This window comes from Bubalus kerabau, chromosome 1 (genome assembly GCF_029407905.1).
Source record: "Bubalus kerabau isolate K-KA32 ecotype Philippines breed swamp buffalo chromosome 1, PCC_UOA_SB_1v2, whole genome shotgun sequence".
Classification (NCBI taxonomy): Eukaryota; Metazoa; Chordata; class Mammalia; order Artiodactyla; family Bovidae; genus Bubalus; species Bubalus kerabau.
The window spans coordinates 98,694,127-98,710,427 of NC_073624.1; the positions used below are offsets into that span (position 1 = coordinate 98,694,127).

Here is a 16,301-nt window from a genome sequence, read left to right on the forward strand (position 1 = left end):
CTGGAATTTAGAAGAGGCTATGCCTCTCTCTACTTTTTAGACTTTGAAACGGGAGCCTGCTCTTTACATTTTTATATCCCTTCCTTAGGGCAACTTGGGACAAGAACTTCAGAGGCTAAGGCCTCACTGCATAGCCCCATCAGTTTTATACTGGAAACTCTCTTCCCTGTGCCATCAACTGGAGTACCAGCGTGAATGCAAGCATCTGGATTCTTTCCTCTCAGGAGGAATTCCTCACTACCCAGAGCACGCCTCACTCTGCTTTTGTTAATGGGTATTAATCTTAGCATTGCAACTCCACATTCCTACCCATTCATTCAACAGGATGTCTTCTAGGGGCCCACTAATAGTTCTAACTTTAATAGGTGCCTAACACTCATCTTCGGAGAAGGCAATGGCACCCCACTCCAGTACTCTTGCCTGGAAAATCCCGTGGACAGAGGAGCCTGGTAGGCTGCAGTCCATGGGGTCGCACAGAGTTGGACACGACTGCAGCGACTTAGCAGCAGCAGCAGCAGCAGCAACACTCATCTTTGGGCTTCCCTGGAGGTTCAGACGGTACAGAATTCACCTGCAATGTGGGAGTCCTGGGTTCGATTCCTGGGTTGGGAAGATCCCCTGGAGAAGGGAATGGCTACTCACTCCAGTATTCTGGCCTGGAGAATCCCATGGACTGTTTAGTCCATGTGGTCACAAAGAGTCATACACAACTGAGTGACTTTCACTTCACTTCAACAACCATCTTTACCAACCCATAGTTTTTGAGATGAGGCACAGCTTAGCTACTACTTTGTGACCTGACTGTGACCCTTGCCTTACATTTTCCTTAAAGTTGTATAAAAACAGCCAGTCTATATGAGCAAGGGCAACAAAGACGGAACATGTACAGGCAACATGGCACCGTGACAATTTAACTGAAGCCCAAATTAATCCAACACAGTTAATGATGTTGTATTAGAGTTCTCCAGAGAAATGGAACCAATGGTCAATATATACCCCATATATTCTATATCCTATAGTCAATTCCTTGCAGTAAATCTGTAATGCATATGTAAATATGTATGCAAACAGAAAGAAATATATGTATATACATGTATAAAATATCTTATATAGTAATACATCACATATATATGTATACACACACACCATACTTTATAAAGAATTGGCTGAGGAGGAGACTGAGCTTATGGAGACTGAGAGGTGCCACCATCTGCAGGCGGGAGACCTGGGGAAGCTGGTGGTGCAATCAGAAGGCTAAGATCTGGAGTCAGTGGTGTATATTCGAGTCGTCCTCTGAAGGCCTGAGAACCAGGAATACCGAGGGCAGGAGATTTATGTCCCCTCTCCATAGTCAGGTAGAGACTGGGAATGCTTCCTTCCTTCATCTTTTGTTCTATTTCAGACCTCAGTGGATTGCCTAATGGACGCCCACACTGGGGAGGGCAATCCACTTTACTCGGTCCACTGATGCAAATGCTAATCTCTTCTGGAAAGACCCTCACAGGCACACTCAGTAGTCACGTTTAACCACGCCTTTGGGCATCCCCTGATCCAGCCAACTTGATGCCTACAATCGACTATCACAGATGTGCACAGTCATCTTTACTGTGCTCTATGGCAATTGGGCATGGGTGGTCCATAAACGCTATAATCGCTGACTTTTACTCAACTCTAACAGGGGTTAGCAGGAGAGAGGAAAAAGAAAACTAGGAGTACCTGAAAAATGCTCGTCTTTAAAGGCTCCTGGTAGTATTTACAGATGGGAGGCATGTTAGGGGGCCTGGAGAGACAAGACGGTCTCCTGAGTTCGAGAAGGAGAAATGCGGGATGTGGGCGGGCCAGCCTCCTCTCCTAACTGTCCTGCTATTACCATCCTAGACTTTTGGTCCATAGAGGAGGAATCTCCTACCACTTTATCCTGGGGGGCCATCTGCCTCCCACCTCACCATCTCCAGTGCTGTCCACATGGCCTCTGGCTGGGGAAAGAACTCTCCAGAACTGGAGGGGAAGACATGGGATAGTGAGAAGAGGGGGCGAGACTCCTCCAAAGGGATTTCTTAGGAGGCAGCTAGCTGACTGACAGGGTACTGGAGGCAATTTTGGCAAAACACCTGCCTGGGCACAGTTTAGTAGTAAATATGCTGTCTCTCAAGATGTTGTGAATTGGAGCTTAGTCCCTGTTCATTAGCAAAAGCCCCTGATTGCTTATCTTATCCAAGTGAAGAGCCCTATTTCAATTCCCCAACAGAAAACAATCAAGCTTGTGGCTGGATAATGAACAGAGAAAGCAGCCTTGCCCTTCTACCAGGTGAAAGCAGGAGGAGACGCCTGCGACCCAGAAGAGGGGCCTCACCGAACCACACTCACACCCCGATCTCAGAATTCCAGCTCCAAAATTTTCTGAAGCTCAGCAAAGAAGGGAAACTCATCGAGACAGTCTGTAAAGCAGCCCTGTTAGGATCCAGTTTAACATTGAGGAAATGCAAACATAGGAAGACGTGCTTTTGTTGTTTCCCCAAGATCATACAGTGCTTTTGACCAGAACTGTAACCCGGCTGCCTGACTCCCACCTCTAGTGCTATAGCAAGACTGACAAACAGCTCCCGTGGATGACAGCGGTGCTGGCATGAGCATCCCATTGCAAATCCAGCCAGAACACAACAAAGTGAGGGACTTCCCTGGTGGTCCAGTGGCTAAGACTCCGTAGTCCCAGTGCAGGGGGCCCAAGTTCGATCCCTGGTCAGGGAACAAGATCACACATGCCGCAGATAAAGATCCCGCTGCTGCTGCTGCTGCTGCTAAGTCGCTTCAGTTGTGTCCGACTCTGTGCGACCCCATAGACGGCAGCCCACCAGGCCCCGCCGTCCCTGGGATTCTCTAGGCTGGAGTGGGTTGCCATTTCCTCCTCCAATGCATGAAAGTGAAAAGTGAAAGTGAAGTCGCTCAGTCGTGTCCGACTCTTAGCGACCCCATGGACTGCAGCCTACAGGCTCCTCCGTCCATGGGATTTTCCAGGCAAGAGTGCTGGAGTGGGGTGCCATTGCCTTCTCCCACACGCTGCAACTAAGACCTGGCGCAGCCAAATAAATGTTTTAAAAAAATACAACAAAGTGAGATTGGTTCTAGCTCTTTCTTTGCAGTGCTGCATCAGCTTCTTCATGGTACTCAGACAACAGAGCAGATGGTAAACTGGTTGCCATCCACATGCACCCACATGCTGTGCATACATTCTTCTTGTTCTGTGCAACATTTTTTAAAAAACTAGCTGCCAACATTTTTAAATTGATCTGCTTAAATGTTCAGTTTCTGATGTCCCTGGGAAGAAATGGCAATATCTGGTCCTCTTCCTTCCAGGGCAGTATTTCCTTGGGGAGGAATAGTTGCAGGTAGCTCAATGGTAAACAATCCACCTGCCAATGGCTTCGATCCCTGGGTTGAGGAGATCCCTTGGAGAAGGAAATGGCAACCCACTCCAGTATTCTTGCCTGGAGATTCCCACGGATAGAGGAGCCTGGAGGGCTACAGTCCTTGGGATCGCAAAGAGTCAGACATGAACACGCACGCACACAGTCACTGCCTCTCTCTGTTCCCTGCCATGGCATCTACCACCCTCGTTGTGTCCCATCTCCTGGAGAAAGGTGCACTCTCGTGTGGACCTGGCAAGGCCCGCTTTGCTCATTTACAACACCTGCCTCACCTGCCAGCTTTTTGCTTGTGACTTCTGGGGAAACCGCAAGAGCTTCCTGCAAATGACTTACAGGCTGGGAATGGAAGAAGCTGATGCAGCACTGCAAAGAAAGAGCTAGAACCAATGGGGAGGGGAAAGGGCATGGGGGAGGGAACATGGACTTCAGCTCAACGTCAGAACAAATTCTAGACTTGACTTCTCAGCCCTGGAACTGTCAAAGAAAGTGTTTGGACACAGTGGGATGCCTGTCTATCAGGGAAAAGGAAGGATTCCTCCATTGCCAGGGGGAAGGACTCTCTCCCCTTTAAGGAATTCTTCAACGCTCAGATTTAAAAACACTTTAATTGGATAACACAGTCATACCATTTCAAAAATGTTAAAAGGTGTACAGTGGGAAGTCAGACTCCTTCCACTTCTATCCCTGAGGGTTCAGCTCCTCTCCAGGAAGCAGCCATTGTGCCTTTCATTGGTCTTCCCAGAGACATCCTGTGCCTGCGCTCACGATCTACTTTTCCTGACATAGTGATAATTCCCTATAAAAAAGACAGAAAGCAGGCTTGCACACGGACTCTCAGATTTATCAACACACACACACACACACACACAATTTTACCAGCTCTCTCCTGGGAATCTTCAAACACACACAGCCAATCACAGTCGTCTCCTACCTAACACCCTCCAACGCTTCTCACGGTTCCCTGAACACAGGACACACTCTAAGCGGGCTGACAAGGAAGGCCCTCTGTGGGCTGCCTGCTGTCTCCCCTTCAGCGTTCCTTCTTGGCAACGCCATCTTTGTTCCACCCAGGCCGAACTGCTCTTGTTCACTTCCTGCTGGGGAGCCATCCCCTTCCTCATCTCCTTGGCCTGACGTGTGCTGTTCCACACACTGCCAGTCCCTCACTTGTTCAGGCCTTCTTGGCCCCAGCTGTTCATTTACGGAGGTCTTCATGGCTGCCCACACCAGGTAAAGCGCCCCTCCTCCTGCCCCCCAACTCTGTGTCCTTGTCCCTGGTTGGAACACTCCCCATGGTTTAACACAATCACACACACAACTGCCCGTCTTCCCAGCTAGGCTACATGAGGGCCTGTCTTCACTTACCAACGTACGCCCGAGCACTCGGCACCCATCTGACACAGAAGAGACGAAAATATCACCATTGAACCAACGCGTGAGACTCACTAGAGAGAAAGCTCACAGGCTTCACTGCTCACTCCCCACCCCATTCCTGGCACAAATACGGGTGGGTGGCTGGGTAAACTTTTTCTCAGGAGAAAGCAGTCTTATGATAAAAACCTGATTCCAAATGTCCACTCTGTGTATTTAAAGATAAGTCATGCCCTATGAGATGTGAAATGAGGATTTCCTTTGATCTAGTTTCTGCCTAGCGCTAAAAAGCTTTGATCCTCTGCATTCTCTGACAAACAAAACTCAACCTATAATAAGCAGCCACTAAACTGGTCATAATTTTCTGTGCTGGGAACAATAAACCAACCGACCAATGTTTAGAAAGGGCATTTGAGAAGATGAAAAATAATTTCTAGGAATACAATAGGATCCACCACTTGGTACCCCCAAACAACCATATTTAAGAACTGTGAAAAACAAGACAACAGGCCTCAAACGGCATCACTTATGCTAAGCCCCACATCACCAAACTGGGACTTCATTATATTTTTGGCTCTCCCAGTAAATGGAACCTTAAACCAGGTACTCAGGAACCACCTGAGCAGCACGAGTGGGGTCTCTGCCTGACAGACCCCTGCCCACCCCTGAAGGAAAGTAACTGCATTAACCACCCACTTCTGGGCCTGGTTTATTTCCCTCGTTCCTGCTCCCTTGTGTTCGCAAGTCTTTCATTCCAAACAGCTCCCGGAGCTCCTTTCTTTGTACTAGACTGGATGCAGCTTGATTCAAATGGACTTTTGCTCAGTTAAACTCTTAAAAATTTTAATATGACTCAGTTTATCTTTTAACAGTTCTGTTAGTAAGAAGAAGAACTAAAGGCGACCCCAGCGGGCCCAGGAGCAACGACGAGCAACCAGACACAGTACCTGTGGAGCTGGGAGTTCACGGCCTCCCTGCCTCAGGAGCTGCTGCGTCCGTCCACCTCGAGCCTCTGGCTTCCGCCTTACCAGCTTTCAGGGTTCACGTGAGTGTTTCTTTTTCACACACACTTTGGCAAGGACCGGAGTTGGGGTGGGCCCGACTGAAAAACCGGATTGAGTTCAGGGTGCAGCTGATTCTGATGGGCTCAGCGTGAAGTATCAGTTCAGTTGCTCAGTCATGTCAGACTCTGCGACCCCATGAACTGCAGCATGCCAGGCCTCCCTGTCCATCACCAACTCCCGGAGTTCACCCAAACTCATGTCCATTGAATCGGTGATGCCATCCAGCCATCTCATCCTCTGTCATCCCCTTCTCCTCCTGCCCCCAGTCCCTCCCAGCATCAGAGTCTTTTCCAATGAGTCAACACTTGGCATGAGGTGGCCAAAGTACTGGAGTTTCAGCTTTAGCATCAGTCCTTCCAAATCAGGTGAACACAATTTTGTTTTAACACTAAATGAGCAGGTTAACCTTACCTTAGGAAACCTTACGAAAATCTTTAATTACAGTGGGCACAGCTGAGAACTTTTACCTGGGTAAGCCTATCCATTTACGAGATGCCTTAGAGAAAAGCGAGTCTTAGCCAAGCGTTCACCCTAAAAGGTAGAGGGAAAATGCGTTTTCCTCCCTGAAAGGAGGACCGTATAGTTCTAGTGACCAGGATGAGACCCGCCGGGACTCCCCACACACCTGTGTTCCCAGGACCCAGGATCACATCTGCTGGGTTGGATGCTGCCTGATTTGATACTTGCTCAAATAAACTCTCTCAAACTTTCAAAATGTCTAATATGCCTCAGTTTATCTTTTAACAGAACCTAAAAATAACTGCTTCCTTTTACCAAAAACTCTAAATGCCAGCTTCTTAAAAAATATACCTTTGAGAAATGGAGAGGAACTGAGATTCGCCATCTGGCCACTCACATTCTCTGTGATCCATTCTGCTCTTCTTTCTTCTGGGCATATGTATGCTTAGTTGCTCAGTTGCGTCTGACTCTTTGCAACCCCATGAACCTACCATGCTCCTCTGTCCATGAGATTTTTCCAGGCAAGAATACTGGAGTGGGTAGCCATTCCCTTCTGCAGGGGATCTTCCTGATCCAAGGACTGAACCCCAGTCTCCTGCACTACAGGCAGATTCTTTACTGTCTGAGCCACCAGGGAAGCCCCATTTTTCTGCTAATGCCGCTCAAACTCGACAAGCTCCTCGGGCCACTCTGGGCTCTCTGAGCTCACTTTTTCATCCATGAGGATTTCTTTCTTCAATTGATTTGGACTTGGTGCTTTAATTAAGTACTCTACCTCAAATATATAGTTCTTTTCTCAAAATGTTACTTTTTTTTTAATTCATGAAAATATAGAACTTCATAGCTGTTGTGGCCCACAGAGCCATCATTCTCAATTTTTAACCTTTGTTCAATGTGGAAAACCATCTGGGTTATATCTGAGTCCTTATTTTAGTTTGTGTGTCAGATGAAACCTTGAGATAACGTGGGTAGTGAGTCTTGGAACAAATAGGCTCTGTGGGGCATGGGCGCAATGTCAACAAGCCCAGGCAAATGAAAGGTTGTGGAGCTTCCAGAACATGTGAAAGTTTCGACTCTGTGGTCCACAAGAGAAGCAGGTCATGGCAGTAAACAGCTCCACTCAAAGAACCATAAAGTAGTGAAATGTAGCCAGAGATTGAACCATAACTGTGGGTGATTTTACAGTCACGGAGAGACACTGCCTTGCTGGAGAATTGTATTTAGTGATTGCTGACATTTTTAGTGTTGTTTTGAGTCTTTTAAAGTTTTTAATATTGCTACACCATAGTTTGCTCTTTGAAAGTAGGCTGCAAACACAAGAAGAATGAGAATCATCAACTTAGAAAGAGCATCAACCAGCCACCCCCACCCCCCACCCAGTCCCCTGTTTAAGGCTAAGGAACTGAAGTCTTAAAAGAGGAGAAGGGATTTGAAGTGGAGCACAGCTGGGGTGGGGTACACACAACCAGGATGAAAATTCAGGCCTCAGGACATCCAGTCATGATTTTTCTACTACATCTTATTTCCTCTCTGTGTCTATAAACCTAGGTCATCAGGGCTAAAAATGAGTAGACAAGAACTGGCAAAAGACAAGGACTTCATCACATGCCTCCCTGCACGGAAGATACGTCTCCACTTGGCTCTTGCACTGTGGACCTTCTCCTGCAGAGCACTCAAGATCACAAAGATGGAACTCATCTAAATATTTGTGTTGAGAGTTGGACATTTTGTTCAGATAATCATGGCTTCAGTTGGCTTGTCCTTGCTTTGCAACTTAGGGCACCCTTACATAATACGTGATGTGTCTTCCTCAAGGAGAGTGAAGTAGGGGAAGAGTAGGGCACATGGAATGTTTGGAGCCGATGGCACAGCAGTGAAGAACTAGGGAATATGCCTGGCTCAGCCCTGGACTGCAGGGGAGTGGCAGGAAGCTTAGTTTATGGTATCCACGTTGACCTCTGGTGTGCTTCCTGCAGGAGCTGGTGTATAATGGGTTCCAATTCAGTGGATTGACTGAGGCAGTGGGAATCCAGGGGAAGGAAGGTATTAGTAAAAGGTATTATAAAAAAAGGTGTGTGTGTGTGTGTGTGTGTGTGTGTATATATATATATATATATATAATTAAAAGGTATTATATAAAATATCAGAGAAGGCAATGGCACCCCACTCCAGTACTCTTGCCTGGAAAATCCCATGGATGGAGGAGCCTGGTAGGCTGTAGTTCATGGGGTTGCTAAGAGTCGGGCACTACAGGGTGACTTCACTTTCCCTTTTCACTTTCATGCATTGGAGAAGGAAATGGCAACCCGCTCCAGTATTCTTGCCTGGAGAATCCCAGGGATGGGGGAGCCTGGTGGGCTGCCGTCTATGGGGTTGCACAGAGTCAGACATGACTGAAGCGACTTAGCATTGCATAGTATATAAAAGATACACATATTATTTAAAGGTATTAGATAAAGGTATAAAAGGAAGGTATATTAAAATCAGGTAGGAATTTGTGGCATGATAACTTTATTCACAGCAAATCTACCACCCATGGTTGAAGAAGGAGAGAAGCCTCCGGCCTACGGGGAGAGAGGCCTGGGAATAGGCAGGCAGGAGTCTGGTGCTCACCTAAGCAGTCTGAGGTTTCAAAAGGGGATCCAGTTCCAGCAAGATTGTTGGGAGGTGAGATGACAGAGTGAGACAGCATCAGTGAGGACTGGTGAGCAGGGACCCTATGCATAGCAGCATAGGAGGCACCAAAGATGCAGTGGAGAACACGATGGAATGAAGGTATCTGTTTTAAAGAATATTAAGTTAAAAAAAATCTTTTTTCAAAGTTTAATAATTTGTGCTTTAGAGTCAAGAAACAACCCACAAATGTCCACCTGTCCAAAACAAAGGAATGTTTTATCAAAATTCCCCAGTAAAGATATCACGGACCAAGTCTTTGTGTGTCCCTCCAGTTTCAGGTCTTATAAGTGTTCTCCCTGGTGCCCCAACCCTGGGCCCCACAACAGTCTGCAGATCCTGCTGCTTGTTGCCCTCCAGCCTCCCTGAAATGCCTTGAGATGCCCTTCCCTTCCTCACGTTCTGATGGTCTAATGGACCATCTTGTGAGTCCTTCCACTCCGTACCCAGAGAGTGGATCCCTCCCACTTTTATCCAACCACTGGGTATCTCAGTTAAAGTGTTTATGATCAGGGTTCATATTTGCTGTTACATACCAGGTTTGCTGTACCAGTTGTAAAATTATTCAATTACTTTTACACAACTTGATTAAAAAAAATTGCTATCCCAGGACCCTCAATGCCCCTTTCCCCCAGGCTCCTACTCAACTTGGCCCCTCCTCTTGCACTTTCCAGATCACCCCAGGGTCTGGGGAGATTGACGTTGTGAGATCTTCTCTTGTTCCCACCTACTCTTGAGAAATCCAAATGTGGGTCAGAACCCAGGCTCAAGTCTGCTGGTTTATGAATCCCTTGGCTCCTCTGAGACTTTTCTCATCTGTAAGACGGAAATGGAAGGGATGGAAGTCCACTTGCTGGGGTCCAATAAGATTGCTGGGTTGATGGTCATATACGTTCAGATATCAAGAGCTAGCCTGTGGTCATTTTGAATAAGACAGAATGAAGCAAGGACACTGAGCCTGGCCAGCACCAGCCCCAGGCTCTTGGGCTGACAGATCCTGCTGCTGCTGTCACTGCCAATCCTGTGCTACCCAGTGGCTGAGGCCAGGGCCAGTGAGGCCAGACCTCACTTCCCAAAGCCTATGTGGTGGCTTAATCAGCACCAGGCTTCTTATATGACTTTAGTCATCTAAACTCTCCAGGAATGAGAGAAAGCACCATTTCATCGCCTTTGTTTTTGTCCAGAAAGGTTGAATGGGTGGATGAGTTTGAAGGCTGCAAAGCCTTCTGAGAATCGGAGTTTCTTGGAAGTTTTTAATAGTCCAGGCACTATTCCCTGGAAAATGTGAGGTTCCTGGGGTTTACTAGAAGCTTAAACTTTTGGTCAAAGTTAAACATCTAGAAAAATGTTCCTGGGAAGTGTCATCAACACCTTCTTAATTGGCTGCCTTGGCACCATCTCAAGGCTGTGGTTTCTACTTCAGATGCTGGAGCAGGACCAAGCCCAGCTCAGGGTCTCCTTCTGGGATGGAGGATAAGTAAGAACCTCCGGCCCGTGTTTCCGAATTAGGGACATAAAGGAGCCTAGCTGCGGAAATTGCATGAATCATATTTACATTAGTGTTGGAAAGTACATTTCTCTCCAGGAGATTATATTCCTTCAAGGGCTCACCCCCGCCCCACCCCCATATAGTACAGGTGAGAGGTGAGGTAAGAAAACTCAGCTCTTCCTGGGTGGATACCTTTGCTCTGGGCTCCAGGGGCCAAGGACCAGAACCAAGGAAGTACCCTGTGAGTTTGCATCCAGAAGGGCAAGAGCATGGACCACAGGTAGAAAGAATAGCCAAGGGACTGCCCCTCTCCCCCACACCTCCTCTTAGAAAGCTCTCCTCCAGGTTGCCACCTCCCAGCCTGCTTGGAGGAATTGGAACCTAAGTTCCTGTAAGCACAGTGGAGTGACCTGGCTTTAAAATTTTATCTGGCATTCCTTCCACTTTCCTGATATTTCATCCCTTCTACTCTTCAAATGAAATGGTAACTCACTCCAGTATTCTTGCCTGCAGAATTCCACGGACAGAGGAGCCTGATGGGCTATAGTCCATGGGTCACAAAGAGTCAGACATGACTGAGTGACTAACACTTTAATGCCTCAGATGAGGCCATTTGAAGTTTTTGCCAGAGTGATGGGTATTGAACAGCAGATGAGAGAAAATAGGACTGTCTCCTGACTTTTTCTTTTGAAAGTCCTTAAAAGGAACAATAGTGACAATAAAAATTCAGAGCATGAATAACAGATTTGGAAGATCCCATGAGAAGGAGGAAATCTTCTGAATGTTCTTCTAATGCGGGGTGGAGGTGTCAGCTAAGCGGGGAAATCCCAATTCCTTGGGCATTTGCAGAACTCTGGGAAGAGGAACCTACATTTTCTTCTCAGGCACAGGCTGGGCAGGTGGTAGAAAGCCAGAGGAAGAAATGTCCCAGAGATGTGTGTGTGTGCAGGAAGGCTTTACATAAACAGGGAGCATGTCCTGGGCCCTGGTGAATTGCCCTCTGTGTCTGAGAGCTGAGAGTGACATGCAATTAATAGGGCCCCTCGGACAAGCTCACTAAGTTTCTTGCAGCTGAGTGTGACTCAAGAGGGAAACAAACATAGTTAAAAGGATGGGGGTCTGGAGGATCAGCAGTTTGAGTAAGAAAGGACTCAACAGTGCCCTGCGTGGACTGGCAACTGAGCACTGGAGCAAGTGAGGACATTTTTGAACTGAGATTATATTTCCATTCCTGCTCCCCCAAGAGAATGCAAGTTTATAATATAAATCAAATTACCTAAGCAGGTTGACTGTTATTCTTATACCCTATTAAGAGCAGAACTCCACTCTTGGAAAAAAATTAATAATACATGGACCCACTGAAAAAAACACTGAAAAGATATACATCCAATGTTCACTGAGGTTACCTCTGGGTGTTGGAATTATTAGAGCTCTCCTCTCTCCAGTGTTTCAAGTCCTTTCCTTCCTTCTTCCTTCCTTTCCTTCCTTCCTTCTCTCTTTTTCTTTCTATGTATCTACTTTTGTAATTTTTTCACAATGAACTATTTTCTAATCTTCTACAATAAACTTGTTTTGTTAAGAAAAAGCAACACAATAGAATAAGAAAGACCAAAAAATAATCAGCATCCAGGGTTTATTCCATTTCATTTGGAGGATGAAAGAGCTCCCACTGACATATGTTTGATCTTCCTGCTAGACCTGGGACAAGCTGAGGATCTCCTGCGTGCTCTGGACTATCCTTCACCCTTTCTCATCTTCCATACATACCTGGGATCCAGCTTTTCTAGAAAACCTCCAAGAATCTTCTTTGCATAGGCCTACTGTTTGTGTCTGCTAAACTAGTTTTTGTTGTTCACAGTTTGGGAGTATAGAGGTACATTTAAGGCATTTGCCTCCTTTACACAATCAGGATGCTGACTCCCTTACTTGTCTATACTTGGGAGGCTAAAACAACTTACACATTTGTATCTGAGGGCAAAATCTAAATTATACCAAGGGAATTTATCAAGAGCGAGGGACTGTGTTAAATTCTCATCTCTCTGGAATGTGGAGAAATGGCTAAATTAGTCATGTTCAGTCTCAGGCAGAGAACCTACCCCCCTCACTCAGCTTGATATAAACTTCTGATAAGAAATTTGAATAACCATCCAAGTGAATTACCTGCCTTGCATGTTTCTAATCACTGTCTGGAATCCCCAGGGCACCCAGCATGCCTCTGAGGGGTAGCTTGGCTCCTGCATCACTTTATGAAAACTCAGAACATGAAAATTCGATTAAATCTTAGCCTATGGCTCAGCAAGTAAATTTATTGCTCCCCACCAATCATATTCATTCTGGTTTCTAAGTTCTAGGCTGAAAGAACTTTGCACTTTTCACACTATCAATTACTACCCACCTCAGCCCCTACATATGGAATAATGAGGAAAAGACTCAGGATGAGTCCTGATGGCCTTCAACATATAGAAGTTGCAAGAAGGAGATTTCTAACAGACTGCCTGATACTGTGATAAGTCAAAGATCTGACTCCTCTCCCCCACCCTCCCCAAGACATCCATGTCCTATTGCTTCTACCTCCTGCATGATTCTGGAATGAAAATAGCTTTCCTCCATCTTTACAGTCGCTTCCCCAGGTCAGACAGAGACACTGAATCTTAGCGTCCCACCTGGTCTTCAATGGCTGCAATCCTCACATGCAGATGTGATCCTGCCCTGGCCCATTACGAAGCTATGCAGTAGATCCCCATTGCTCCTAAATCTCCCATGGCTTTATGGTGGACCCTCAACTCTTTCTCGTGGCTTTCAAGTTTTTTTCTTAGAGATTACACACCAGAAGCCTGTGGGATGACAGGTTTTGCTTGGCTCGCACAGTGCTTTTTTTTTTCTTTTTAATAAATTTCCAGTAGAGCCAATGTCTGTAAATTTGAAAGCTTTGTCTACAAATCCCAACGTATGGCTTCTCTGGAAAAATCGGGGTATCTGGTAATGCTGGGCACAGGTCCCCACATGGAAAGGGCCTCCCGTGTGGATTGGGACTTTGTCTCCAAGTCCTCCCAGTCTGTGCCATGCCTGCTATATGCCTTTCCTCCAGCTCACAGAGGTCACCTGTCTGATGCTGTGGACAGGTAGGCTCTACATGACTGGGCCCTGATGAGGCTCCCCTTCCATCTCTCTCTTCTTTCCTGCCTACATGCCTGCGGGGAGAATCTGTGGGGTTAACTTCTCTCAGTCGGCCTCTCCCCACCTCACCCCCTCATATGCACAATCTGGGCTCTCTCTCACCTCTCTGCTCTGTAGTTGAAAACCCATCTTTGGGAATGTCTAATTCCAATTCATTCTTTGGGTCTCTGTTTAAATGTTGTCTTTCTTAGGAATGTCAGCCCCGATCTCCTCTGCCTAGGCCCCATCCCCAAATCATGTTTTAATTGTCCCTCCATAGAATCCCCTATGGTGTAAGAACTAAATTTGACACTCAGTATTATTACCTGCTGCCTCAACATCTGATGAAATCAGGGAGGCCTCAAATGGCATAATGGCAAAGTCCCTTCCCCACTCTGCTCCCGTGGATAGATAACCTCCCTAATCAAACAGCCCTCTTTATCAACCCCCACCCCCACCCCAGGTGCAGTTCCTGCTTATCCTTGAGCAGTGGGTTTCAGTTTCCTGCCAGTCACATCCTCCTGCAGGAACCAGGGGCCTCTTCACCCTCTTGATACTACAAGCCTGCCTCTCACACAGCTTCCACTGACGGTTCCATTCGGCTCCTGAGAGCCATCTTTGTATGGTACGTGGTATCCTCCCCAATCCCCAGCCACCCTGCCATGAGGATATGTGGTTGCTAAACTGCTATTAGTCTCAGCTGCCCAGTGCTGAGGGTCATATACTCAGCCATCCCCATAACCCTAGGCTGGGAATCCCTCCTCAACAATATGGTGCATAGGAGGCGACCCAAACAGCCTATATGAACCATAACTGCTTGCTTACTTGCCTTTTCCCCACTAGACCACTGACTCCATGAGGGCAGAGACCAGGAGGACAGCAATGGGTATATTGTCTGCCTCCTACTCCCCCGTACCCAGCGCGGAGACTGGCACACTCAACAAACTCTTATCGGTCATCTCAGCAGGGTGGTAAGGCTCTTATCTGTAGAAGTTATTCAGCCAGAGCAGTGGAAATAAGCATCTCTCAGAGACTGCAGAGGTGTCCCCTGGGGGACACTTACTGCACTTTTCAATTCTTAAGATTCTGTCATTTCAGTAGTTTCTCTATTCTTCATGGAGTTATGGCAGTCCTTATCTTGCTGAATAGGACAGGATAGAAGAGCAATCATCTTTTATAACAAAACAAGTTCTCTGTTTTCAAGATGCAATCACTAATGTTAAACAGCCTTTGTTTGCAAGAACTACGGACCCAGTTCAATGAGCAGGACATTGCTATGCAAAATATGAAGAGGCTGCAGAAATGAGCCCATTTGTTCTAAAGTGCACGATCACAGCCTCTGGTGTTTACTGGGGGAAAATAAACCCTACCATCTGTAGACGGTTTAGTAACAAATTTATACCATTTCCATGTGTGAGTAATGCAGTTCTAGAAATGAATCTAATCAGAGTGCTGTTTTAGCAGGGAGGATGTTCTCACTTAAATTCAAAAAGCATTTCCATCATTGCCAGATTTTTAAGAATCAAAATCCAGCTGACTTTCTGCAATATGCCACTTAAACATCTTGGAAATAAATTTATGTGTTAAAATAGTAGCAACACCAATGAGTTTCTGTGAACATTGTAAAAATCACCCTGTAACTGGATGGTAACTTAGAGAGGATACACTTACAATTTAAATTTCAAGAATGTGTCACTGATTTTTCTTTCATTTATTGAGTTAAAACTCAAACTATTTTAGAGCCATAAAATTTGCAATTTATGCCTGTTGGACCAGTCAGAGAGAGAATGTCCAGTGCTTCATGGTTAAGCTATGCCTACACATGAAACTAATTTTAAGGTCAATTCATAACTTGATAAAAACTTTGGCTTAAGTAAATCTTAATTTGGTTCAAACTCTTATTTCAGGGATGATGAAGGATGTCCAATAGAGAAAAATAATCAGAATAAAAATGCCAACTCACCACAGGGTACAATACAGCAGAGTGGATCAGAGCTCAGGCCTTAGATTTCACTACTCTGGGGTCTCACCTTGACTCTGCCACTTATTAACTGACTCGATTTAAACTTAACTACTCCCAACCTCATCATCTTAAAATGGCGACATTGAGAATACTTATGCCATGGTGATATTGTTACAATTAAAGGTGTAAATGAATACAAATGCTTATCATAGCTATTGGCACTCAAAAAGCATCTATAAATGTTAACTATTATTGTTATGGTAAATTGGTTTCACAAAATGTCCTAGCAATGAAATCTCTGAAAATTTGATTCTGCAACTGACTACCGGAATCTGGAATTTGCCTCTTGGACTGCCAACGGCAAATTGGATCCCTACCATTTCTCATGATTTAATTAATGAACTGTGCCAATTTCCAGAAGAGAGAAGAGAGAAAGCCAAAGAAAAGTAGGGATGGTGTTATAGACAATAAGTCATTGTGAAACAGGAAAGGATACTACCTTTCTAGTCATTAATGAATTGAAAACCCAGCCAAGCCATGGAGCCATCTAAGTAAAGGGGATCTTCGGTACATAGAGGTGACTGCAAATTGACTGCAAATTTCCCTGGATCTAGGAGCATCAGCCCCAATCATCAGCTGTTGTCCCTTGGGGCTTTTCATGCTATGAGTGGTCTTGGTCATTTGGAGTCCAAGAAACAAAG

The 16,301-nt window shown here is 45.9% G+C and overlaps 2 protein-coding genes across 3 annotated transcripts in view; both read right to left on the minus strand.

The window, feature by feature from the left end:
• The window catches only part of LOC129655251 (SS18-like protein 2), an 84,448-nt gene extending 78,586 nt beyond the window's left edge, over positions 1 to 5,862 (minus strand). Inside the window, exon 1 of the mRNA XM_055585468.1 lies at positions 5,744 to 5,862. The gene's annotated coding sequence lies outside the window, so the exon portion shown is untranslated. The remainder of the gene's footprint in view (positions 1 to 5,743) is intronic.
• Positions 1 to 5,872, minus strand: part of PLXNC1 (plexin C1) — a 332,800-nt gene extending 326,928 nt beyond the window's left edge. For both annotated transcript variants that reach the window (XM_055585371.1, XM_055585362.1), the window contains exon 1: positions 5,744 to 5,872. The gene's annotated coding sequence lies outside the window, so the exon portion shown is untranslated. The remainder of the gene's footprint in view (positions 1 to 5,743) is intronic.
• Between the last annotated feature and the right edge of the window lie 10,429 nt (positions 5,873 to 16,301).